This window comes from Bubalus bubalis, chromosome 3 (genome assembly GCF_019923935.1).
Source record: "Bubalus bubalis isolate 160015118507 breed Murrah chromosome 3, NDDB_SH_1, whole genome shotgun sequence".
Taxonomy (NCBI): Eukaryota; Metazoa; Chordata; class Mammalia; order Artiodactyla; family Bovidae; genus Bubalus; species Bubalus bubalis.
The window spans coordinates 90,990,070-91,014,763 of record NC_059159.1 but is presented as its reverse complement, the minus strand read 5'-3'; the positions used below and the strand labels follow the sequence as shown (position 1 = coordinate 91,014,763).

The window sequence follows — 24,694 nt, the reverse complement described above, 5'->3', positions numbered from 1 at the left end:
TAAAGTCCAGATTCCTTGGCATGGCTTACTGGCTCTAGGCTGAGCTGGTCCCTGCCTGATGCTTCAGTCTCATCTCTCCTATGACTTCTGATCTTTGCCATCCAGACTTCAAGACCCATTTAGTGCACCTACAGCACAGTGGTCACTCTCACGTTTGTCTTAGCCCTCTTCATCCCCTTCTCCTTCCTTCTTGTCTTTATCCTGTACAGAAAGTAGTGAAGAGAGTGAGGTACAAAGAATGGCGCTAGAGAGGTAAAAGGGACCACATCATGTAGGGCCTCACAAGCCCTGATATTGAACTTTATTCTGAGGACAGTAGGAAATCATCAGTTGCTCTAAGTATGAATGTGACTACTTGGTTTATGCATTTTTTGTGGGGGGAGTGTGTTGCCTTGTTTTCTATTTCTCCCATTTTTATCATTGTTACTTTATACATATTGAATCTATATTGTGAAGTTCATATATCCCAATGATGGTTATATATAGTTCTTCTTTCCTGTTCTTCATATTCTCTTTTTTGGCTTAAATTCCATTTTCAGATATTGAAAGCGATGCCATGGCTTTCTTTGATTCATATTTTTGCTGAATATTTTTTCATCCTTTCATCTTTTTGTTTTATTTTAATTTTTCTCACAAACCACATATCGTTGAATTATATGCAAAAAATTTAGCTAATCTGAGTGTCTCTGTCTCTCCTATACTTAAATCTACTTATCCCCACAAATATCTCAGATCTATCTCTATTCCATCCTCCTATCATCTATTATTGATCATCTATCATCTATGTATAATCTTACCCTGAACAAGTTGAATGTGTTCACATATCCTCATTCTTTTTGCTGTCCATTCCTTTCTCCCATTCCCTTGTTGATATTGTTTGAAACTTTTGTTCTGAGTTCTTATCAACACACTTATTTATTTTTATTTGTTTCTTTATTTTTTAGATAGCAAAAATTATAGTAATTATTTGAATTTCTTTATTTTCCATATTTCTTTTAGTAATCTCCTGGATTTATTCCTTACCTGAGTTGTCTAAATAGTTTGTTGTGTAACAAGCCTGCTAAAGCCTTGTATGTTTGAGAATATATTTATTGAGCTCCTAGATTTAAATGATAATTTGCCTGAATATAACATTCTACTATAAAACGCCTTTTTTTCCCCTTTAGTAACAGGTGTCTGGTTACTAGGAGGGGCTCTAGATTGATGGAGCTCCTAGAAAGGATCAGAGATGAGCTCCAAGGCAGAGTATCCAAGTCCCCCAGAACTACAGCATCTTACCTCAATTTTTTGCCCCTTCACAGGCCACAACTCTGGCCAGAATCCTCTTTTAAATGTTCTGAGAAAGTACCCTTGGAAGGAAGTGATCACCGTGGATAAGCTTTTCAAACTCTGGGTAGCAACCCATTAATGGGTGATGAACAGTTTAGTGAGTCAGCCAGTGTAGGTATGGGGAGGAGGAGGGAAGAGAGAGGAGGAAGAACAAGAAGGACAGAACATGAAGAACAAGGAGGAAAACGAGGAGGAGGAGCAGATGGAGGAGGAAGGAGAAGGGGCGGAGAGGGAGAAAAAATAGAATGGAATAGAACAAAATAGGCTGAAAAAAAGTGGAGGGTATCCCAATAGGAAGCACATTCTTCTGTGAAATTTTCTTTCATTTATTCAGGGCTGTATGTTTACTGAGTCACCACATAAAATGTGTCCTCTCATTGTGAGTGGAAGTCAAATTTGAAGAACATAGCTTTTGATGTGACCCACCAACCTTGAGGTGAGGGGGCAAGGAGGCAGTGCTTTGGTGGTTTACTCGCTCAATCGTGTCCAAATATTGTGACATCATGGATGGTAGCCCGCCAGGCTCCTCTGTCCATGGAATTTCCCAGGCAAGAATACTGGAGAGGGTTGCCATTTCCTTCTCTAAGGAATCTTCCCTACCCAGGAATTGAACCCAGGTCTCCTGCAGTGCAGGAGGATTCTTTTCTGACTGAGCCACCAGCAGAGGAGTGAAGCTCAAGACCGGCTGACCAGCCCAGCAGTTTGTCACTCCACAGGGTGTTGCACTGTTCTGGTTTTACCCTTGTCCCACCGACCATCTGGCTAATGTCATTGTCTTCTTTTCCACAGTAAGGCAGGAGATTATCTCCTGAAGGTAGTGGCAAGGGCAGAACTTGGGAGCTTCTTTGATCACTTTGCTCATACCTGCTGCCCCACCCACATTCAGTCTACCAAGGGCTTCCCCACAGTTTTATGTTAGCTCTCCAAATCCAGTCCTGCTTCTTCTTTCTGTGGTTCTTCCAGGTTGTTGTGTGGGAGGGAGCCAGCATCTCAGGCTGGTTTTCATGCTGTCAGAAAAAGCAGAAACCTTATTTGCAATCTGACCTAGAGCTACTATGGCCCGTACCCTGCTCTTCCGTGTCCTTACCTTTAGCAGCCTTCATCCTCTTTCCACACCACCCTAGGCCCTCCCACCTCATAAATCCTCCTGCTTCATTCTCTTCCTTCCCCCATGCACTGTCTATTTTGACTTCTGCCATTGCCTGTGATTATTGGAAACCTCAGGCCCCAGTCAGCAGGGAAATTTATAGCTAAACAATTACACTGTTGAAACCCTGACAAGTCTACCCTGGTTAATGGCTTTGAAAATATGGGAGAGGTGTGAACACCTAAGTCTAGGAGGCTCCATGTTGTGGGTCCTACAAAGATAGACTTGCGGGACTTACTTACTTTAATGGGAATTGTTCATTTTCTCTTCCCCTTACATTAGTGTTCCAAATGCTAGTCTCACTCAATATGGATTCATTACCTAGAGAATGCCTTGGATATTTGGATAATCATCTTCTAAATAGTTTCTTTTTTCCCTTTCCTATTATGATTTTTGGAGCTTGGCCAACAACAATGCAACAGGCAGGCAGCAGACTGAGGGAAAAAGCAAACAGTGCTGGGTTACATTAGTAAATTATCGTCTATTAGATGCAGGTGGGATTCCTCAACTTCCCAGCCTGGCAGAAAGCTTTTAATAAAGCAGCATGAGAAGGGAAGAGCTGCTTTTGAGGTGGTGTCATGGAATCTGGGGAGGAAAGGATCTGACAGGAGAGTTCAGTGGTCAAAGACAAGACTCTGTACTGCTGGAAAAGTGGGTACCTAGGGGCGAGCCATCATGGGCATTCTGAAGAACTGGACCTCTGCCTTATCAGGGCAAGCAAATGACTAATCTGACCCGTCATTCCCTTGGAGCAGTTGTACCTGCATACCTTTTACATGACTTCCTGGTAGAGAGGTGTACTTTCCTGCCCTTTGACTTTAGAGTGGGCCAAGTGATTTGCCTTGGCCAATGGGAGGTTTGTAGATGAATTGTGAGCCCAGATTTGAAATACACACGTGAGATGAGACTTGCCATCTTGTGCTCCTACTTTTGCCATGGAAAGGACACACCTCAAGAAAGTGCTCTTCCAGTGAAGACGAGAAACATGGGGGAGCTCAAAACCCAACCCACAGGTTGGAACCAAGCCCAGCCACACTCAGTCTCCATCACTAGCCAAATCCCTGTCAACTCATAGCTGTGCGAGTAAAAAATAAGAGCTTTTTGCTGATTGCCTCCGAGATTTTTGTGGTTGGTTGTTATGAAGCACATCTCACGGATGTACTCAGCAGGGCTGCCCTGGGACTCAGTGGGGAGGCACACTCTGCTCTTCACTGAGCTGATGTAAGAAGTGGAGGTGGTTTTAGAACCCTGGAAAAGTCTAAGCTGTTGCTTTCTGTGGCAAGGTGACCCATGCAGATGCCAGTGCCATTTTCTCCACAGCATGGGTCTAGAAAGGAGAGCAGAGATACAGTCTCCAGAACTTCCTGAGACAGAGGAAGAATTGAGAGAGCAGTTCTGTAAAGGAGCAGGAGTACAGCATTTCCAAATGTTGCTTCAAATGGGAGGTTGAAGTCCTTTGGGTGATCTGCATGTCGTTTGTGCCAAGACAAAAAAATAATGTGCTGAGAGGTTTTATTCTCATGACTTAGTTAAGAGTAAGCAGGAATATGTGTTGTCTTGACAGGTGTAGCTTCTAATTCAACGCTGGAAGTTTCAAAGGTTTGATTTGACAGATACTTGGTCTCAATCTTCAACACTTACTACAGTACTAAACAAATAGGAGATGTTCAATCAATTGACTTATAATTGATAGGTTATCAAGAAACTTAAACCTAATCACAGCACTGCCATTAATTTATTACATGACCCCAGACTAAAAGCTTAACTTCTCAATTCCCTCATGAGTATGAAGCTATTTGATGTCCATAGTCTCCATGATGATAGTTGGGAGGATAAAATGACATGAAGATGGAAAAAGTCTGCAGTGCTCCATAAGTGATAGACTATTATTCTCCCATAGGCACTGCTGTATTGGGTGCTTGTAACTTGTCGAGCAAAAAGGAGGCTGAAGCAAGAATGCAGCCTCGAAGGGGTCAGAAGGTGCTATTTCCCTCTGCTGTCTCTACAGGAAAATGAATAAAGGAAGTAACAATAATGTTTCCCAGTCCTTTTACTACTGTAATTTGTGAGGCCAAGTCAGGTCTCTGGGTTGAGAAATCAAGCTTTTTATTGCACCTTAAATTGCATGATGTGAGCCCTGATTTGACCTATAATTGTTTTGTAAAAACATTTCCTCAATCAGCTACATTGGAGGATTAAACTAGCAGCATCTCTGATCATAGGCCCTCTGACCTTTTTTTAAAGCTCCCTGGTGACATAGGTAGTAATGTATGGATGTGAGAGTGGGACCATAAAGAAGTCTGAGCACCGAAGAATTGATGTTTTCAAATTTTTGTGCTGGAGAAGACTCTTGAGAGTCCCTTGGACAGCAAGGAGATCAAACCCACCAATTCTAAAGGAAATCAACCCTGAATATTTATTGGAAAGACTGATGCAGAAGCTCTAATACTTAGGCCACCTGATATGAAGAACTGACTCGTTGGAAAAGACCCTGATGTTGGGAAAGATTGAGGGCAGGAGGAGAAGGTGGTGACAGAGGATGAGTTGGTTGGATGGCATCATAGACCTGATGGGCATGAGTTTGAGCAAACTCCAGGAGATAGTGAAGGACAGGGAAGCCTGGTGTGCTGCAGTCCATGGGGTTGCAAAGAGTCGGACATGACTGAGTGACTGAACACCACCAACAACAGGTGACATAGGTATGGTTTGTACTGTGTCCCTCCAGATTCATATGGTAAAGTCCTAATACCCAGTATCTCTTGAAGTGACCATGTTTGGATATAGGGTCTTTACAGAGATAAATTGCAAATAACCAAAATAGCCTTGTGTGACCACTTAACTTAAAATAGAAACACCCTCACCACACATGTATTTCCTATTTCCCTTTCCCGCTTTACTCTTAACACCTGTATCTGCATGCTTTAGCTTGTTGATTATATATTGCCTAAATCCCTGTACTGGACTGCAGACTCCATGAGGGCAGGAATTGGGTCAGGTAACTGCTTTATTTTGTGCACCTAGAACAGTGTCTGGCACAGAGTAGCCATTCAGGGATGTGTTTGTTAAATAAATAGATCAGTGTTTGACATACGGTGCACTGATAAGGTAGTGTTGTATCATCAGAAATTGTACCATAACGTTCAACCCTGATTCATTCTTAGTGATATGGGAGTGATAAAAATGACAAGTAAAAAAATCAGTTTTCGAAGGTATATATAGTAGAAGATCCTAATTGTATAAATACATGTTTCCAGGAAGAAATAAACCAAGGTATTAATAATTATCTCTGGTGTGGCTTCCCTGGTGGCTCAGGCGGTAAAGAGTCTGCCTGCAGTGCAGGAGACCTGGGTTTGATCCCTGAGTTGGAAAGATCCCCTGGGGAAGGAAATGGCAACCCACTCCAGTATTCTTGCCTGGAGAATCCCTCAGAGAAACCTGGGTGGGATACAGCCCATGGGGTTGCAAAGAGTCGGACACGACTGAGCAAATAAGCACAGCACAAAGATAAACAAGTTAAAATGAAGTCATTACTGTGAACCCTAGTTTAGTATGACAGGTATCTCCATAGAAAAAGAAAATATAGAATCAGACATTCACACAGGGAGAACTCCATGTGAAGATGAAAGCAGAGGCCAGGGCAATTCTTCTAAAAGTCAGGGAACACCAAAAATTACCAGTGGTCTACCGGAAGCTAGCAAAGAGGCATGGAACAGATTCTCACAGCCGTCAGAAGGAGTCAACCTTGCCAACACCTTGATTCAGACCTGTAGCCTCCAGAACTGTAAGACAATGAATTTCTGTGGTTCAGGTCACCCAGTTTATGGTATTTTTTTAGAGAAGCCTTAGCAAACCAATACACATAGAATTTCTATTTGTGAAAAAGCTGGTTCTTTGTATTGATAGCAAAGATGTCTACAGTGCTTACGATTTACCAGGCAAGTTTCTAAGTACTTTACTTATAAGTTGGCTTAAAGCTCAACATTTAGAAAACTAAGATCATGGCATTTGGTCCTATCACTTCATGGGAAATAGATGGGGAAACAGTGGAAACAGTGTCAGACTTTCTTTTTGGGGGCTCCAAAATCACTGCAGATGGTGACTGCAGCCATGAAATTAAAAGACGCTTACTTCTTGGAAGGAAAGTTATGACCAATCTAGACAGCATATTCAAAAGCAGAGACATTACTTTGCCAACAAAGGTCCGTCTAGTCAAGGCTATGGTTTTTCCAGTGGTCATGTATGGATGTGAGAGTTGGACTGTGAAGAAAGCTGAGTGCTGAAGAACTGATGCTTTTGAACTGTGGTGTTGGAGAAGACTTGAGAGTCCCTTGGACTGCAAGGAGATCCAACCAGTCCATTCTGAAGATAAGCCCTGGGATTTCTTTGGAAGGAATGATGCTAAGCTGAAACTCCAATACTTTGGCCACCTCATGCGAAGAGTTGACTCATTGGAAAAGACTCTGATGCTGGGAGGGACTGGGGGCAGGAGGAGAAGGGGACGACAGAGGATGAGATGGCTGGGTGGCATCACTGACTCGATGGACGTGAGTCTGAGTGAACTCCGGGAGTTGGTGATGGACAGGGAGGCCTGGTGTGCTGCGATTCATGGGGTCTCAAAGAGTCGGACACGACTGAATGACTGAACTGAAATGAATTGATTCCTCATCAGAATTCTCTGAGGTGGGGACTCCTAGTATCCTCATTTTGCTGATGAGGAAACTGAGGCAACCAGGTGTTTTAGCAACCTGCTTAGGGTTAGAGTCAGTATGTGGCAGAACCAAGTATGAACCCAGGCTGGCTGGCTCCAGAGCTTGTGAGATAGGACATTTAACAGTGTCCACTTGTTTGTGCAGAGATCCCAAATCTGCTGTCTCAGTCTTTGCTCTCTAGAGTAACAGAACAACTTTATTTCCAACTCTAAATGATGCCTTTTCTGCTACATTTATGATGTAGTTTCCCAAACTTTCCCCCTTGCCTTCTCTGAATGCCCCGACTTTGTCAACATTGTCATTCATTTACCTCAGTTATCCAGGATCCCAAATGTGGTCTGATCCAGTTGGAAAATGGTAAAGTTATCACTTGCCATGATCTAAATATTATATTGATTTTTTAGTAGTTGCATTACCCTAATGATCACATATTAAATCATGGTCAACTGACAGACCTGGTCAAAACTCATAGCTCTTAAGCTGGTATTATCCTGTCTGTACAGTTGATTCTTTCAACCAAAGTAATGGACTTTGCATTTGCCCCTGATCTTTTTTCCCCCAACACTTGCACTGTCAAAATTATTTGAATCTTGATTCTATAATTCATGGCCACTTATGATTTTATAGTAGATTTCTTTGTTGGAATATGTTATGGGCAACTAGTCTTCTGGAACATTCTATCCTTTCTACCTAATTCAAGATGACATAGCCAAGCAGTTACTTTGGTCTTAATGAAATGACAATTTCGGGCAAATGTCTGTGTATGTGTGTATATATTTATGTTGGTACCTACTGTATTACAGTTTTAAAAAATTTGGTTTGCTCATAATTTTCTTTGATTTTTTTAAGCTCCCTAAGCTTTAAAATCGGAGAAGGCAATGACACTCCACTCCAGTACTCTTGCCTGAAAAATCCCATGGGCGGAGGAGCCTGGTAGGCTGCAGTCCATGGGGTCGCTAAGAGTCAGACATGACTTCACTTTCACTTTTCACTTTCATGCATTGAAGAAGGAAATGGCAACCCACTCCAGTGTTCTTGCCTGGAGAATCCCAGGGACGGGGGGGCCTGGTGGGCTGCTGTCTATGGGGTCGCACAGAGTCGGACACGACTGAAGTGACTTAGCAGTAGTAAGCTTTAAAATAGAAATATTGAAGCATGTTTAGATGAAGAAGCCATGCCTTGTTCTAGACTTGATCTGCCCAAGATGAGCACTATTCTGTAACCTTCCTATGGTCAGGCAGTCCAATCTGGAAATCCAGTCTGCTCACCTTTGGGGAGTTCTTGGAAGATCCTCTTTTACAAGAAACATTATTTTCCACCCCGAGAGAGAAAGGAGTATTCTTAGCAGTATTGTTAGTAGTTCACCAAGCACCCTGGAATTACCTTCACATTTTCAGCTTCAAGCCCTTATCTAAAAGACACTGATTCCCAAAGCCATACCAGCCTCCTTGTTTTTCATGGTAGGTGACTTTTGTCTTCTTTGGGCTTTTCTCCTGCTACTTTGCTACGCTTATCCATTCTGCTGCTTGCTAGCCTAAACCAGTAGCTGCTATTTCTGTTCTGCTGATATGGGGAATGTCTTTGTTTATACTGATTTTATGGCTCTTATACTAGGCTCTGATAAAGTTTCATCAGTGTGTTTAAGTTTCTTTGCAGCCCTCTCTCTTAAGGAACGCAGAATCTGTTTTTCTGAGTCTAGGTGGAAGCACATGGGTTTTTGATTAGAAATACCCCTTCTTACTGACAGTGGGCCACTGTTCCACATAAAGTCCAGACACACCATCAGAGGTCAAATTCCTACAACTTCTGGTAAGGTAAGCTCATTGGGTTCTAAGGTGGACATTGTCAATTGTTTACTAACATCCATTCTCTTTCTTTTTCCTAAGAAAATCCTTATTTTTTTCTTAGTATTTGAGAAGAATACCCTTGGTTGGGTACTCTGTACCCAACTTAGCCTTGTAACTTAGAGGAGGTTTCCTCAGTCTTTCATTTCAGGGATGGGTCTTGATTGGTCTAAGCCAGTCCTTACATCCCTTCTCCTTTGCTGGTCATTACCCCTGGAGCCAGGGATAGGACAGTTCATACCTGATGGTTCACTGGCAACTACTGGTCCATTGGGTATCCCTGGGACTTATGTTAACCAAGTAAGACTGAAGGGAAGAATTTTTAGTTCACAGTTAGGGGAGAGTTTTTGTCTTTTGCTCACTGAACATGAATAAGGAAAAATGTAACCCTTTATTGCTGCGGAGAGCTAACTTGTAATCATGAAGGAAGTCAGCTTGAAGACAAAGCCAACAAGTGCCAGAAGAACAGACTAAGGGAACTTCAGAGGTTTAGCATCTGGGCCATCATGTGCCCTGCCTTACTGATACGTGGGGTAATACCTTCTTCTTTCATTGTTTATAACCGTTCTAGTCAAACATGTTCAAATTAATGCAGGATCTTAGGGAAATGGGAGTCTTATGTTCTTGCAGGTTTGGTAGAATTCCTGAGGTGGGCTTGGATCCAGGGGAAACCCAGCTTTCAGCTTTGTTTGTATAGTGCAATTGAAATATTTGTTTCTTATGGATTCGCTTTTTTAACATGACAGAGATGCTCACTGAACCCTCAAATAAATGTCTCCATTGATCCAGTGTCTTATCCCAATTATTCTAAGCTTCCCAAGTGGTGCTAGTGGTAAAGAACCTGTCTACCAATGCAGGAAGCATAAGAGACACAGGTTTGATCCCTGGGTCAGGAAGATCCCCTGGAGGGGGCCATGGCAACCCACTCCAGTATTCTTGCCTAGAGAATCCCATGGACAGAGGAGCCTGGTGGGCTACAGTCCATAGGTTCACAAAGAGTTGGACACGACTGAAGCGATTTAGTGTGTAGCATGTATAGCGTGGTGATGATCATGTCTGATCATGCCTTATAAATGAAACATAAGTATAAGAACCTTAAAAACCTTTGAAAATCTGATGTTCATTTTATAAAGCTGTATAAATTATGTTGAAGAAGGGAGACATTTAGTTCATGCATGACTTAAAAAAAAGAAAAAGTTCATTGTGACCGTCCATTCCAAGATGCCTGCTCTTAGGAAAGGTACCTGGTATCTTCCTAACAGAAATGTACATACTGTTTCCAGTGTGTCATATCTCTGGTAGCTTGGAGAGCTTGGAGAAAGAAGGATTTTATGTGGTAACATGATTATTTCTAGCGTTTCTAATCAAATAGCTTATAAGGAAGTGAATTATATACGGTCCAAGTTGGTTTGAGGCAGAATAAATTCACTCATGTCTTCATGCTAGGTACGATGGGTTTTTAAGTTTCAGACGTTCAGTCTCTTTTCTTTTGTGACAGCCTCACTTTAATGTCTCAGGTTTCCTGAATACCAAACTCTCTTTGGCTGATGTAAATTTTATTAGTGTTTCTGACCTAAAGGTGGGATAATTTGCTTTTTTAGGGCAAAGATATACCTAGTTTCATTTCAAGTAACCAATAACCTCTAGTTTTTCTTTTAGTTGAACTTATATATTTGTGTAGTGTGTGTGTGTGTGTGTGCGCGCGTGCGTGCGTGTGCTTTTGTATGTCTCCTTATGGACACACATGCCTGAGCTTTTTATAAACCAGTAGCAAACAACTTAAGAGATGTGGTCATATAGAATGGACTGAGCGTCCTTTTCTTGAGTGAGAGATAATAAATCATTCTTCTCAGGTGGAATCTTTTATTTATGCTTTGGGATTCCATTTTATCAAGAAAGCTTTGGTTTTCCTTTTTGGCTTTGTCTAAGCTCTACTTTAGTAAGTAATTCCAATCAAGCTGACATTTATTAGTGAGGACATGGTCCACTCCAATCTCATACTCACAGTCCAGCTGTTGCCATAACAACTTTGCTCTGGACTTCCCTATTTGTAAGTACGTGTGTATAACGGCAGTGCTGTGTGGTTGCAGATTTGCTGTTTGTTAGTAGAATAAAATCACTGTCTACTCTTATGCCTTAGGAATCAGTTATCAAGGGTTTTTGTCATTAAAAGAGTTTTAGCTTAAAATCTGAGCAATTGAATAGTCTTACCATAAACAAGAATACAAGATTTTACTTATGGGTTGTATGCTGAGAATATTTCTGTTTTCTAAGACATTTCACACTCATCGTTTTATCCTCACAGTAATCATGGGGGTCTGAAAGGTACATGCGTACATGCCATCATCACTGTTTTATAGTTGAAGAAAATCAAATCAGAGCAAAGTGATTTTTCCCAGGGCCACTCAGTTAAAAACTGGCCAGTCCTGAGATTCAAACTCAGAGCTTCTAAATTCCAGCACGGTTTTGCCACAGGAAGAAACAAAGGTTGAAAGAGTACTCTGAGGTCATTCCAAATTATTGTCTGTGTTGTTCTTGTGTGTGTGTGTGTGTGTGTGTGTGTGTGTGTATGCACCATCTCAGAAGGTAAGAGCCGCCTGTGTTGTTTTTGACATTAATTTTCTGAGATATCCCAAGGAGATTTTAAATAATTTCCTTAGTTGGAAAATAGAGCTGTTTATTTGGGTGCTCTGGCTGGTGTGCCAGTTAAATAATTTCTGTGTTGTTAAGTACTTCTTAGAGGTGGTTCTAGAAAGATAGAGCTTCACATTCCTTTCTTTCTTAGAGATCCAGAAATTCAGATTCCCTGGGGATAGAACCTCTTTAGCTTCAGGGTTTTTTAAAATCAAATTTATTTATTTTAATGGCAACCCACTCTAGTATTCTTGCCTGGAAAATTCTATGGACTGAGGAGCTTGGTTTGCTACAGTACATGGGGTCATAAAGAGCTGGACATGTCTGAATGACTAACACTTTTACACTTTATTTATATTTATTTGAAGGCTAATTGCTTTACAATATTGTGTTGATTTCAGGTTTTAAAAGGATTTGAGTTGTTAGCTCCTTCATGGAAGAGTTTAAAATTTTTAGTGCTCTTTCTACTATTTTTGTCCTGATTGTCACATCTCCTGGAGTTCTCTCTGTGATTTCAAAAACTCATTCAGTGAATTTTTTGAGTGTCCGTATATGCTGGCGGTGCTCAGCACCTCCCTTTAGTGATCTCAGTTTTCTGGTTTACAGAGACTGTATTCTGAAGCAAACAGTTGATTTTGCTGAAACTAGTGATAAACTAAAGAGACCGAAACATTGTTTTTCTCTCCAGTTACTCTGCTCTTACAGACTATTCCATTGAGTTAATGTTGGACACAGGTGGTTCCTTTTAAACCTGAATCAATATGTTCTAGAAGTTGTGCTATTAACATCTGCAATCTGTATAACAGGATACTTAAAGTAAAGGCTGTTTCTTTAAAATGGGGAAGAAATATTTTTGGAGGCTGGGAACCATTTTTTCTTAACTCTGATGAGCATCAGAAGGGGTCTTTGAGACTGGGAATGAGCCCGCTGAGCTGGAAGGCAGCCTGTCGGCGCAAGGCAGAGGAAGGAAGGACATAGCTTATGTGCTTCTTTGTCCTCTTCTTGATCTACACTCCCTCCCAAAGTGATTTCATCCTATCCCAATAGCTTACTGCATTTTTCAGAGCTTGTTCAGAGAGATAGAAGCCACTCTAGGGAATTCCCTGGAGGCTCAGTGGTTAGGGCTTTCTGCTTCCAATGCAGCAGGGCTTGGTTGGAGTCTAAGTTGGGGAACTAAGACCCTGTATGCCTTTCAGAGTGGTCAAAAAAAAAAAAAAAGCCAGTCTAAGTATTATAAGCAGTAATTACTTCAGTTCAGAGAATTAGAGACAAGCAAAACTGTTGGAAGGGCTGGGGAGCTAAGGTCAGGGAAACTCCCAGTGCTGATCTCAGCTGCTGGCAGCACTGGAGTGGGTCACTCTGGAAAGTTTCCCCAGAAGTCACTGAACTTCAAGTCTCCAGGAGCAGGTGACTCTCCAGAGCTCTCCTGGAAACCCCCATATCTGCTGATGTGTCTGCCTGGAAATCTTTCTGGAAAACTCTGGCTTCCAAACTTTGTGCAAGGGCCTCTGAGAAGAGACCCTAAGCCACAACCACAGAGGGTAAGACTTCTAAGAAATGTGTTTCCAGGCTCTCCCCCACCCTGTGACACAGAGGAGAGTGTAGCAGGAGGTGGTGCCGATGCTGAGTTATCAGCTGACAACCAAGGACATTGCCTGTATCCATTTTAAAGACCATTTTTTCAGTCCTTACCACGTGAAAAACAGTTACTATATGAGAATGTGCAAGTCTGAGGCTCCATGATGATCACAAATATGAATGAATTTGGTAGCCTTTATTCTCTTAAAAATTGTTCTTTTAGCAAAAAAGTAGGGAAACAAAAAAGACAAAAGAAGAAAACCAATGATAGCTTCATTTTAACCTTTGTCTCTGTCCACAAAGCAAACAACTTCACTAACCAGTGACAGTAATTTTAAAAACTTTCATATGAATCATTACAATTGGGGCTTTCCTAGTGGCTCAGTTGGTAAAGAATCTGCCTGCCAATGCAGGAGACCTAGGTTAGATCCCTGGGTTCGGAAGATCCCCTGGAGAAGGAAATGGCAACCCACTCCAGTATTCTTGCCTGGAGAATCCCACGGACAGAGGAGCCTGGTGGGCTACAGTCCATGGGCTCGCAAAAGAGTCGGACATGGCTTAGTGGCTAAACCACCACCACCTCCCTGAATCTTTACTAAATCTGAATGAATTTCAAATATTGGCTAAGAGTTTATCTACTCTACCATAAAGAGAAACTCCTAAATCAACAGTTCTCAAATGTCTGATACAGTGAAGTACTTCTGGAGTATTAACACAATGAAGAAAAACACCTTTCCTTTTACAAGTAAAAGAGGATGATCAGGAATATAGAAATAATTCTTGTAAAGTAGAAAATCTTCTCCTAGCTCTTCCCCTCCAGCTATTTCTTTTTTTAAAATCCCTGTTTCATCATGGGCTTTTTCTCTAATTCCTCTTTCTCTCCTCACACCAGTTGTACCATTAGCTCTTCCTTCTCTTTGTTTTTCCAAGGAAACCTGGTCATGGCCAGGGATGGTCATCCCCCACCTCAGGAACACTGACTGTGCTAATATAAATCATTTGTGAAGAACATACGATAGCCGACAGCCCAGGCCAGCAGGTCTTGGAATGTGTTCTCCTGCCAAAGCCCCTCCTCCCTCCCACAGACATTTTCATCACTGGATTTCAAAGACAGATAATGCATGAGAAGAAGTAACAGCCGTTTTTCTTTCCCCAGCATACCTTCCTCCCACCAAAACTCACCCTGATACCCAATGGGAAAGAAATGAGACAATTAGATTCTTTTTTTCCTTAGAAAATTTGCAAGACGAAGCCCCAGAGACAGAGCATGCCAGATGTTGTGGAGAGCATGGCCGCTGGGTCCCTTTGGCCACACATGCTGAAGTCATGAAGTCAGGAAACCTGACTCAGGAGTCGCCGTTCCAGTGTGGGGGCTGACAAAGCACCGCATGGTCTAGGACGGCTGGAAACCGAGCCCATCCCCGGAGCCCAGTCCTCTTCTGAGTGTGTTCTTGGGCTGGGGTCAGTGGGAGGGAGCCTGGAGACTGCAGATTACTTCAGCACTTTCTGGGAAACCCTGAAAGGTCAGGATAAACTGGGGGCTTGGTGTCCCTGCAGTTTCAAGGGGAGTCCCATCCACACTGTTGATGGATGCTGAGTGCCTGGAGTCTAACCCTGGGTGCCTGTACAGGGTCTTGGATGCATACTCCCACAACAAATGAGATGAGATGTTCAATAGGTTTAAATGAGAGAAAGTAAGAAAGCACATGCTTCCATGTTTTTCTATTCCAGGTTTTCCTTTATTAAAATTACAGTGAGACAGTCCTCCAAAAAATGAACACAAACACAAGAGTGAACCAAGTCTTAAAATACAGGCTCTGGGCTCAGCCTGCTCCTCCTTGAGCCCAGATACAGTCAACTCCCACTCTGCCATATGCTCTTGTTCCAGGTCGAGCTGGCATATTTATACCAGACTTCTATGGATTCAGAAGGCTTCAGTGCTATGCTCATTTGCTCCAGACTTGACACAGCCTGGCAAAGCAAATAAGATCCTCCTTTTTGGCCCTACTGATCAGCTCTGGGAACAGCCCCAGCTGCCTCTGATTCCCTGGAGACCAGAGCATCCTCCTGGGCTCACACATAGAAATGTTCCCCAGATATGGAGTTGTACAATCAACATGGACCCATGCTCTGGTTCTTAAATTAGTTCAGAACATTCACCGGGGAGACTTGTTATAGATACGGATTCCAGGCTGCCAGCCCCAAAGATTTGAGTGGACTGCTACAGACCAGGGCGTCTTTCCTAAGTTCCCAGGCGGGTCTGATGGACTTGCTGATCATCGGTGACCTATCTGGGACAGCTGCATTAGAAACTTCTTCTTACAGCGATGCCTCCAAGTGCCTCCCTAGTCCCCCCACCCTCCCCCAACCAGACAGGTGTAGACATTTGCTGTTTGCTGTACATCAGAGCATTTTACAACTAGCTTTCTGCAGAACAATAAAAAACAAAAGAGTTCAACTTAAACATAGCCAAATGACTTTTCACAGAGCAGTAAAGTGATTTCCTCCCCAGCTCTGCTGTGAAGCAGATCTGAGAGGCTCTGTCCATGCTGGACGTTTTTGCAAGTTGACCCTGGGCCCACTTCAGAATCGCCCTGCGAGGGACCTGGACTGCCGGGTCCAAAGTCCATCATTGTGGTTAATTTCAGGCCTGCATCCCCAAGGGTGGGTGGGAGCTGGCTGAGGCCTCAGACCAGCTGGGTAGAAGAGCCCCATGCCCATGCTGCCTGGTGGCCTTTGGAGCGCTGCAAGGTGGGTGGTCTGTGAGCTGGCAGAGCTCAAGGCTGCAGGAGTTCACAGCCCCCTCTGGGGGACATGACGAATGGCCGCGCTGACAAATCCTGGTCTGCTTTCCATCTTGGAGCCGCGCATGGTTTCGCTTTCAAAGCAGGAAAACAAACCACAGGAACCAGACACAACACTCGCAGGCCACAAATGATACAGCCATTTTCTCCTCTCAAGTCAGGGACCTGCAAAGGTGAAAGAAAAACTGCTCTGTTAGAATTCCTTGATGAAGAGTGGATACAGAAAACTCCCCCAGGGCTTGGCCTGAAACCCCCCTGCACCCTCCCTCATCACCCCTCCTTCTGATCAGCCTGAGATTCAGTCCTCTTTGGTGCTCAGACCCATCTGATACTGGTCTTTTCCAGCACTTCCCAGTTTGCTCCAGCCCTGATGATCCCTAGGCCACTGAGGAAGGGCCACACAGTACACAGCCAGTCCATGTCTGCCAGATGTGCTCCTAGAGTGCCACTAAAACCTCTTCTGAAGAAAAGACTCTGCCGGTACAGGACATTCACAATGTTCTAATCTACTCTGACCTCACCTCCATTTTAATGATGAGTCCAGTGAAGAAAGGAGGAGAAAAGATCAATGTCATGAGAAGCGGGTTGATTTCTGTGACCCACTTCTCTCTGATGTTGCCTTGTCCCCATTCCCCTCTTTCACCCTGTGTTCCTTCCTTTAAGGTCCGGATGGTAATTTAAGGTTGAATTACCAAGAACCAGAAAGAACTAGTAAAGAACTTTGTCTCTGTAGATTGTGAATGAAAGCCATGTTAGCTAGCCAATGTAATAAGTGATTCCCCTGCCTCAGCCTCTCCCAGTTGGCAGATGGATCTCTGGGATGCGTGGGTCCTGTCTGCCACACCCGATCACATCAGGAAGCCTGTCTTCTCTGTGTTCTCACAGCAACATAGGAAATGTAGCAGACAACTTGGGGCGGTCCCCTCCCCTGGCTGCACATATATAAAGTGGCTTTGTTCCCCTAGCCGTAGCTAGCTAAGCCAATCTGGACCAATGAATTCCTTCTCTTCATTGTGTAGTGGTTAACAGCAGGGATAGGCTCATACAAGAGGTGCTGTAAGAAGTAGGGCCGTAAGTGTTGTGGGTTGACAGGACACTATGAGCAAAGTAGGGAGGATCAAATGAATAAAGAGTTCAGAGCAGGCTGTAGGGAGCACTGGGAAAGAAGGGCAGAGCCCCTGTTGTATCAGGTTAAAGTACTTGGAATACTCTCTTAGGCAATTGGCAGACATTAGAAGGTACGTTAAATAAGGAAATGAAATGATCAAATCTAAGTATGACAAAGTTAACTCTAGTGGCTCAGTAGAACATGGATAGGGAGTGAAGAGGTGGTTAGGAAAATCTATCTTAAATGGTTTATTTGTTTAGTTGTTTAGGGAAAAAAGCCTATAGTGCTCATTGGATGTCAAAGGAGAGTAGATAAGAGCTTTAACTGTGGTGATCCCTGTGAAGAAGAAGGAGAAAGGGATTCACAACCCAGGTCCAACAAGGCTTGACTACTGATTTGCTGTGGATATGAGGGAGGAGCAGGACTCAAGGGTAACCGACACCACAAAGGGGCTGTGCATGCGTGCGTGCCGAGTTGCTTCAGCTGTGTCTGACTCTTTGTGACCCTATGGACTGTAGCCCATCAGGCTCCTCTGTCCATAGCATTGTCCAGGCAGGAATACTGGAGTGGGTTGCTGTGCCCTCATCCAGACGATCTTCCCAGGGATTGAACCCACATCTCTTGTGTCTCCTGCATTGGCAGGTGGGTTCTTTACCACTAGTGGGAAGCCCACAAAGGGACTGACAGGCCACTATTCTGAAAGGGACATGTAGGAGGAGGAGCTCTTTAGGATGGAGTGGGGGAGCGATCAGGATATATATCGAAATGTGTTTCCTCCCTGACCAATGAGGCTATCCTAACATTAGAGAACTATCCAGAGGTTTGGAATCAATCCACACCACCTACAATACTAATGTGAAAACAAAGGAGTATATCTCATGATCATATGAAACAATCAGAATGTGCTAACAGGGAGCTCACGAAAGAAACAAATTATTAGGAAAGAGTGTGAGCCCAATACTAATATGAAAGCCCTTTTCAGGAGCAGTGGGCCTCTTAGAGATTCGTAGCAGGGCTAGGACACAGCCACCTTCAATGAGTGTGGGCTTCTTTGGAGAACTGAGATTTGGGCCCATGGCTGGACTTCTTTCGAGAAAGGATCTCAGGGAATGAGTAGAGCAGAAAATTTTATTTTCTGCCAGTTTTCTCTCCTTCTTACTCCCAGTGTTCTAGAACATTCCTCAGATGTGGTCTTCCACCAGCTTCTTCTGAAATTTACACTTGGCTCTCTCTCTCTCTTTTTAATGCATACCACATGCACCTGTGTTTTGAAATATGGATAACTCTGACTTACTAGGGTATTTTTTTCTGTTATCACCTGCTTCCCTGTAGAAATGTTAGAAAGACAGAGTCGGGGAAATCATAGAAAAAGCCTGGCTTTGGTGCCAGAAAAACCTGTTGTCAGATTCTACCTAATGTGACCTTGAGGAAGACACTGAGCTTCTCTGGGCCTCAGTTTCTTTAAAACTTCATTAGACTATTTCAGTATTTGAGGTGATGTATAAAAAATATTCAGTACTTAGTAAGCATTTGGTAACTATGAGAAGGACTGTGACTCTACACTCGGAGATTTTCTTGTTTCACTGTTCATTATCATAAATGGTCCCAGCATATCTTTCAATAGGTAAAATTCTCTAGAAACAAAACTTTAGCAAATATCAGTGTGGAATTTATTCATGTTTTATTTAATTACTTAGGACATTTAATGAAAGACTGAATTATTAAGTGAGAACATTGATTGTTCCCTGTGTATGGCAAGAAGATCTCCTGCGTGTGCTTAAAATAACTCCATGAAGGGTAGATCAAGCCGTAGTAAATTAAAGGAAGGGAGAAATGGCACAAAGATGAAAAACACAATTGAGCCTGCAAGTTTGCACAAAACGGTAGCCGCACCCCAATTATCCCACATCCCTCACACTCAGGATTCTGGCTGTCTGGAGTGCTGGTGGGTGCTGGCTTCATAAGCCAGAGTGAGACAAGTTCTCTCTGGTGTCTGTGTTCCTCCAGACCCTCTACCCTTCTTCACCCTTCTCTGGGCCCTGGAAGCCTTGCTCTCTGGCTTTTTACTGGGTCTGTCCAACGGGAAACTCTTGTAGGGTGTGGGAATGAGGGAGAAGAGAGGTCTGAGGTATTTATCGCCCTGATTCTCTCTATGAGTCTCTCTCTTAGACATTCTCTAGGTTCTAGAAGTTAAGTTCCAGGTTCCCTCCCCCTACCACTGTGGGCCTGGAGGTGGTGACAGCTCCCGTGTCTTTAGACCCAGGGGACTGGACCACCTCTCATGTGGTATACTCTGCCTACACTTTGCAAATAGTCCTTTCATTAAACCTTTCTAGAATTCTTTGGATTTGAGTGTGCCATCTGTTTCTTGCTTGGCAGTTAGCAGTTGATACCAGCCAAGTCACAGTGGTACTAAAGGCTGAGAAGACTGGAGGAAAGTAAGCAAAATGAGAAAGCAGAAAATTAGAAAGAAGGGAGGCTATGATAGCCATGGACAGTATCGCTGGAGGACAGAGGGATAGAGAAGGCAGGAAATAAACTAGGATCATACCAATGGAGCAGAAAACTGGTGTGTGGGGCAAAGACATGCAACACCAGCCTAGAGTCTAGGACTACCCCCTCACACTTGGCCTCACCAGCCCTTGAGAACCTCTCAGGTGTCAAAGTAAAGCCACTCAGAGTGGTCCACAGGTGGGCTGGAGTGCTTAGCGCAAGAGTAAATTGAGTCACACATAAGGCAGTAACCGCTGAGTTACTTCACTGTGTGAAGACATAGTCTAGTAGCTGATGGTTAAAGTATGTAATCTAGCATCTTGAGATAAATCTGCATTATATTCCATACATTCCAAAAGGGAAAATCATATTTGTTGAGGGTCTAGAAGGCAATGGCAACCCACTCCAGTACTCTTGCCTGGAAAATCCCATGGGCAGAGGAGCCTGGTAGGCTGCAGTCCATGGGGTCGCTAAGAGTCAGACATGACTGAGCTACTTCACTTTCACTTTTCACTTTCATGCATTGGAGGAGGAAATGGCAACCCACTCCAGTGTTCTTGCCCGGAGAATCCCAGGGACGGGGTAGCTGTTGGGCTGCTGTCTATGGGGTCACACAGAGTTGGACACGACTGAAGCACCTTAGCAGCAGCAGCAGCAGCAACAGCAGTCCTTGCCAAAACAGGTTTTTTGTAATCCTCATAGCAGCTGAAAGGAGAAGAGTGTTACCCTCATTTCATAGGTGAGGAAGTACCTTCAGTGAAATCAACTAACTGGCCTGAGCTACACAGCTTGTGTGTTTCAGATGTGGGAGCTGACCACAGCCTTTTTGATTTCACTGAGGAATCATGCTATCTCAAAAACAATGAATCCTTATCCAGAGTGATCCATGAGCATTCTCAAATCCATGAACATTTGAGGCATGACTATACATTGCTCTGGTTTGCTTTCAGTTTCCAGAGGCAATTTCTCGATTCATTTCCTTTCTAATGTTCCCATCCTTGTGAGAAATAGACTTGTGTGTGTTAGTCAGAGACAGTATGTGAACTGGGACTGGGGAGTGGTAATGGTGTGGTGGCTCAGATGGTGAAGAAGCTGCTTGCAACGCGGCAGATCTAGGTTCGATCCCTGGGTTGGGACGATGCCCTGGAGAAGGGAATGGCTACCCACTCCAGTGTTTTTAACTGGAGAACTCCTTGGACAGAGGAGTCTGGCACGCTACAAGTCCATGGGGTCACAAAGAGCTGGACATGACTAGGCGACTGACATACTCCTATCGCTATAATGGTATGATGTGCTGTGCTCATGTTATGTTTCCAGGAAAACTGAGGCTGCTCTGTGAATTCCCAACACCACGTTACTAGGGCAGGGTGACTCATGTTGTAACTCTGACAGGAGATTGTCACTAAGGATATAATGATAACCCCTTGTGGAAGGTTTGTTTTGTTTTTTAATAATTTTTCTTAAAACAGGAAAGAACTAATCAGTATAAAATCTAGTTGATTCCACAACTGTGTAGTGAGCGACTGTTATATGTAGGACCCTAGGTTTGGAAGCTCCACCTCTTTAAGGCTTATATAAGCATCAGTTTTTACTAGAATTAATCAAACAAAGCACTACCAGGATCTTGGCCACCCTGCTTCCCTGGTGGCTCAGATAGTAAAGAATTTGCCGGTAGGGCAGGAGACCTGGGTTCGATCCCTGGGTCAGGACGCTCCCCTGGTCAGGATCCCCTTCCTGGAGAAGGAAATGGCAACCCACTCCAGTATTCTTGCCTGGAAAATCCCATGGATGGAGGAGCCTGGCATGCTATAGTCTATGGGGTCACAAAGAGTCAAACACAACTGAGTGATTAACACTTTCAACTTTTGTCTTTCAGAGGGGTTAACACCCAAATGCCTCTTAGGGGCAGCTGCATGTGCCCGTGGGACTGCAGCCTGTTCTCCTAATTTATTTTTCTGTTTCCTTTTCAGAGCAAAGAGGAGAAGAGGCACAGGAATTCCCAGGCAAGAAATAATAGATAGTAAAAGCTGTTGCACGGAGCTCCTGGAAGGCTGGTGAGCAGGTGGGTAATGATGTCAGGGTGAAGATATGGCGGGTGAAAGAGACTAAGGTTAAAGTAACCATGATTGCGTTTGAAGCCACATCAGCTCTTCCTGATTTCCTGTTGCAGACAGGAAATTTTTAAACATTTAAAAAGACATAAAGACATTTTAAAAGACATTAAAAAACATAAAAAGACAAGAAATTTTTAAACATTTCTGATGTCCTTTTCATAAGAAAAATACTGTAGGATTCCCTAGTGACTTCTACGACAGATTCTGAGAAGCTTGCAGTGGAGGCAATGTTTGCATGAAGTGCATGAAGAGAATAATGAAAGAGAGCGTCGGAACCCTATTAAAGATGCCCCAGATACTCATATTCATGGATTTCTGATGCGAGTCTCTGGCCTGCACTGGTTTGGCATTGAGAGTGCATCAATAAGAAAGACATTGCACAACCAATATATTTAGTAAATGTGATGATGAAGGAAAAGACATGAATAGATCCTCTTCTGCAGGCAGTTAGGAAACTCAGAGCAGACACAAGACAAGTTAGTGTGTCTTGGCCAAAAAGGCAGATGGAAAGAGAGAATGATTATCAAAACACCTACCCGTCCTTTCAGTGGCCATTACTTGGCTATGGAAAAGGCAACTTACAACAAACCAGAGACTCTAAGAACCAACGCTGTAGGGAGATAGCTCTTGGGTCAGAAAAAATCCTCACTAATCCCTCCTTTGCAAAACATCAACGAGTACATCTAATACTAGCAAAAGCTGAGCTTTCAATAAATCAGAAAACAATGGAGGCATTGTCTGAACTCGCCAAAGAGTCCTTTGCTCCCACCACACAGAACACTCCAGTCTGTGTGCAGCCAAAACTCAGCCCAATCTTATCGAACTAAATTGATTTATGAGAGGAAAAACCTAAAAAGGGAAGCAGAGAAATAATGATATTAATTCTAATAATGCATTGACTAGTGTGCATATAAATCATTCTCCCCACTCAGATTGATTTCATACAAATAAGAACTCTATGCATAAACTCGTCTCCAGCCGCCCAGGCAGCCACCCAGAGCCTGCTCTTGCAGATAGAGCTCAAGAAAAAGGGTGGGGGGTCTGCTGGAAGTTCACAGAAGTCTTGCCTGAGAAAAGCCTGTGGGATCAGCCCCAGAGGTACGATGTAATTGGCCACACACACAAATGTTGCCGCATCCGAACATTTTTGGCAACCCATGAAAGCCTCGTTCCTAGAGGCCACTTGAGTGTCCAAATAAAAGGGGATTTTTGTTAGTGAAAACTGGAAAGAATAACCCATCCTAGGATCAGGCTAATAGGGCCTGGCCTGTTAAAATGTAACACTGGGCCGGCCAGAGTTTGAAGTGTTGCTGGCAAGGATTTGGAGCAGCCGTGAGGAGAGCCAAGCCTCTCTCACAAGGAAAACTCTGCTGGTGAGGGGAGCTTTCCACAGCCCAAAGAGGCTGTATGGCCCACCTCGAGAGGAGAGATTCTTCTGGGACAGGGATCTTACGTACAGGGCTGAAGGGAGAGAGCCTGGGGTTGCTTCTGTCTCCCTCAGCGCCTCGGGCTCCACTCCCCAGTTCCCTACCCCACCCACCAGGCTGTGCTTCAAGGCAAGTGAGACTTGGTGGCTGACCTCCGGGGCCGCTTCCGGACATGGCCTGGGAACAGCAATTGCTCTCCGTGTGTCTGCAGGGTGTTGACAGCCCTGGGCTGAGGGAGCTGGGGGAGGGAAGCAGAAACAGTGATGCTGTAGAAATCAGGCCACAGAGGCCTTCTCTTATCACCAAAGGGCCCCCAGCTGAAGAAAGTTCTACTGCTGCCTGCTTCACAAAGGAAATGCCTTCTCCTACTGCAGGCCAATCTTGGCCTGTTCGTGTAGCAGAGGCCCCTAGGTTCTGCCTCTAGTATTGCCAGATAAAATACAGGATGCCTGCTTAAGTTTGAACCTCAGATGAACAACGAATGATATTTAAATATAAGTGTGTCCCAGGTGTTGTATGGGAAAATACTATTTTCATTTGTTGTGTTAGGTAGAATTTTTAGACACCGATGACCCTGACTTTTGATTAGTCTTCCCCTCTGAAGTGTGGGTAATACCCGTAACTAAGGGGCCATCACTGCTGTGCTTGTCTTACATCACATAACAAAAGGGGTTTTATGTTCGCAAAATGCTACTAAGGTAACTAATAAGTCGTGTTTGAGTTAATCAAAATGGATTAACTATACCTATCCATATGAACCCTTTATATCTGGATCTAGAGGCCAGAGACAGACACAGTCCAAGATTCAAAGCAGTAGAGAATTCTCTGTTGGCCTTGAAGGAGAACACTCCTGTGTTGCAGAGAAGCCGCACAGCCAGGCACAAGAGCCAGCCTCTAGAACCTGAAAACAGCCCCCAGTTAACAGTCAACAAGAAAACAGGGACCTCAGTCCTTTACCACAATGAACTGGATTCTGACACCCTGAAAGAGCCTGAAGGAGGACCCCAGGCCTCAGGAGAGATGGCAGTCTGGCTGGCCCTGATTTCTGCTATGGGAGACCTTGAGCAGAGAACCCATCCATGTTGTGCCAAACTCTGGACCCCTGCAAACTGAAGGAGGAAAATCCTTTTGTTTTCAACAGCTGTTTGTGGTAATATGTTAGGCAGCAATAGCAAATAAACACTTTTGCTGTATCTTAGAGCTCTATCTGTATCCCGTGGTCTCTAAGGCACACTTGTAGGGGTTCCTGGTGTAGACAGTAAGAATAGAAGATGTATGAAGGGACAAGGCAGACCTGGATAAACTGGGCATCCACTTGTTAGCAGCCTCAGTAGAAGAAGAGCAAAGGCAGGAAGACAAACCATAGTATCGTCTGCTCTGGAGCTCATGTCCTAGCAGGCAGGAGTGGTCTGGCCTCATGGACCTCACAGCCCCCAAGTCTCAGTTTAGACCTGTAAACACACACACACACACACACACACACACACACACGCACTCTTATATATAC

General features: G+C 43.8%; 1 long non-coding RNA gene across 3 annotated transcripts in view; it reads left to right on the top strand.

The window, feature by feature from the left end:
• Window positions 1–24,694, top strand: part of LOC102395590 — a 194,961-nt gene that overhangs the window by 12,036 nt on the left and 158,231 nt on the right. For all 3 annotated transcript variants that reach the window (XR_006549850.2, XR_006549852.2, XR_006549849.2), the window contains exon 3: window positions 21,617–21,708. This is a non-coding gene — a long non-coding RNA (uncharacterized LOC102395590). The remainder of the gene's footprint in view (window positions 1–21,616; window positions 21,709–24,694) is intronic.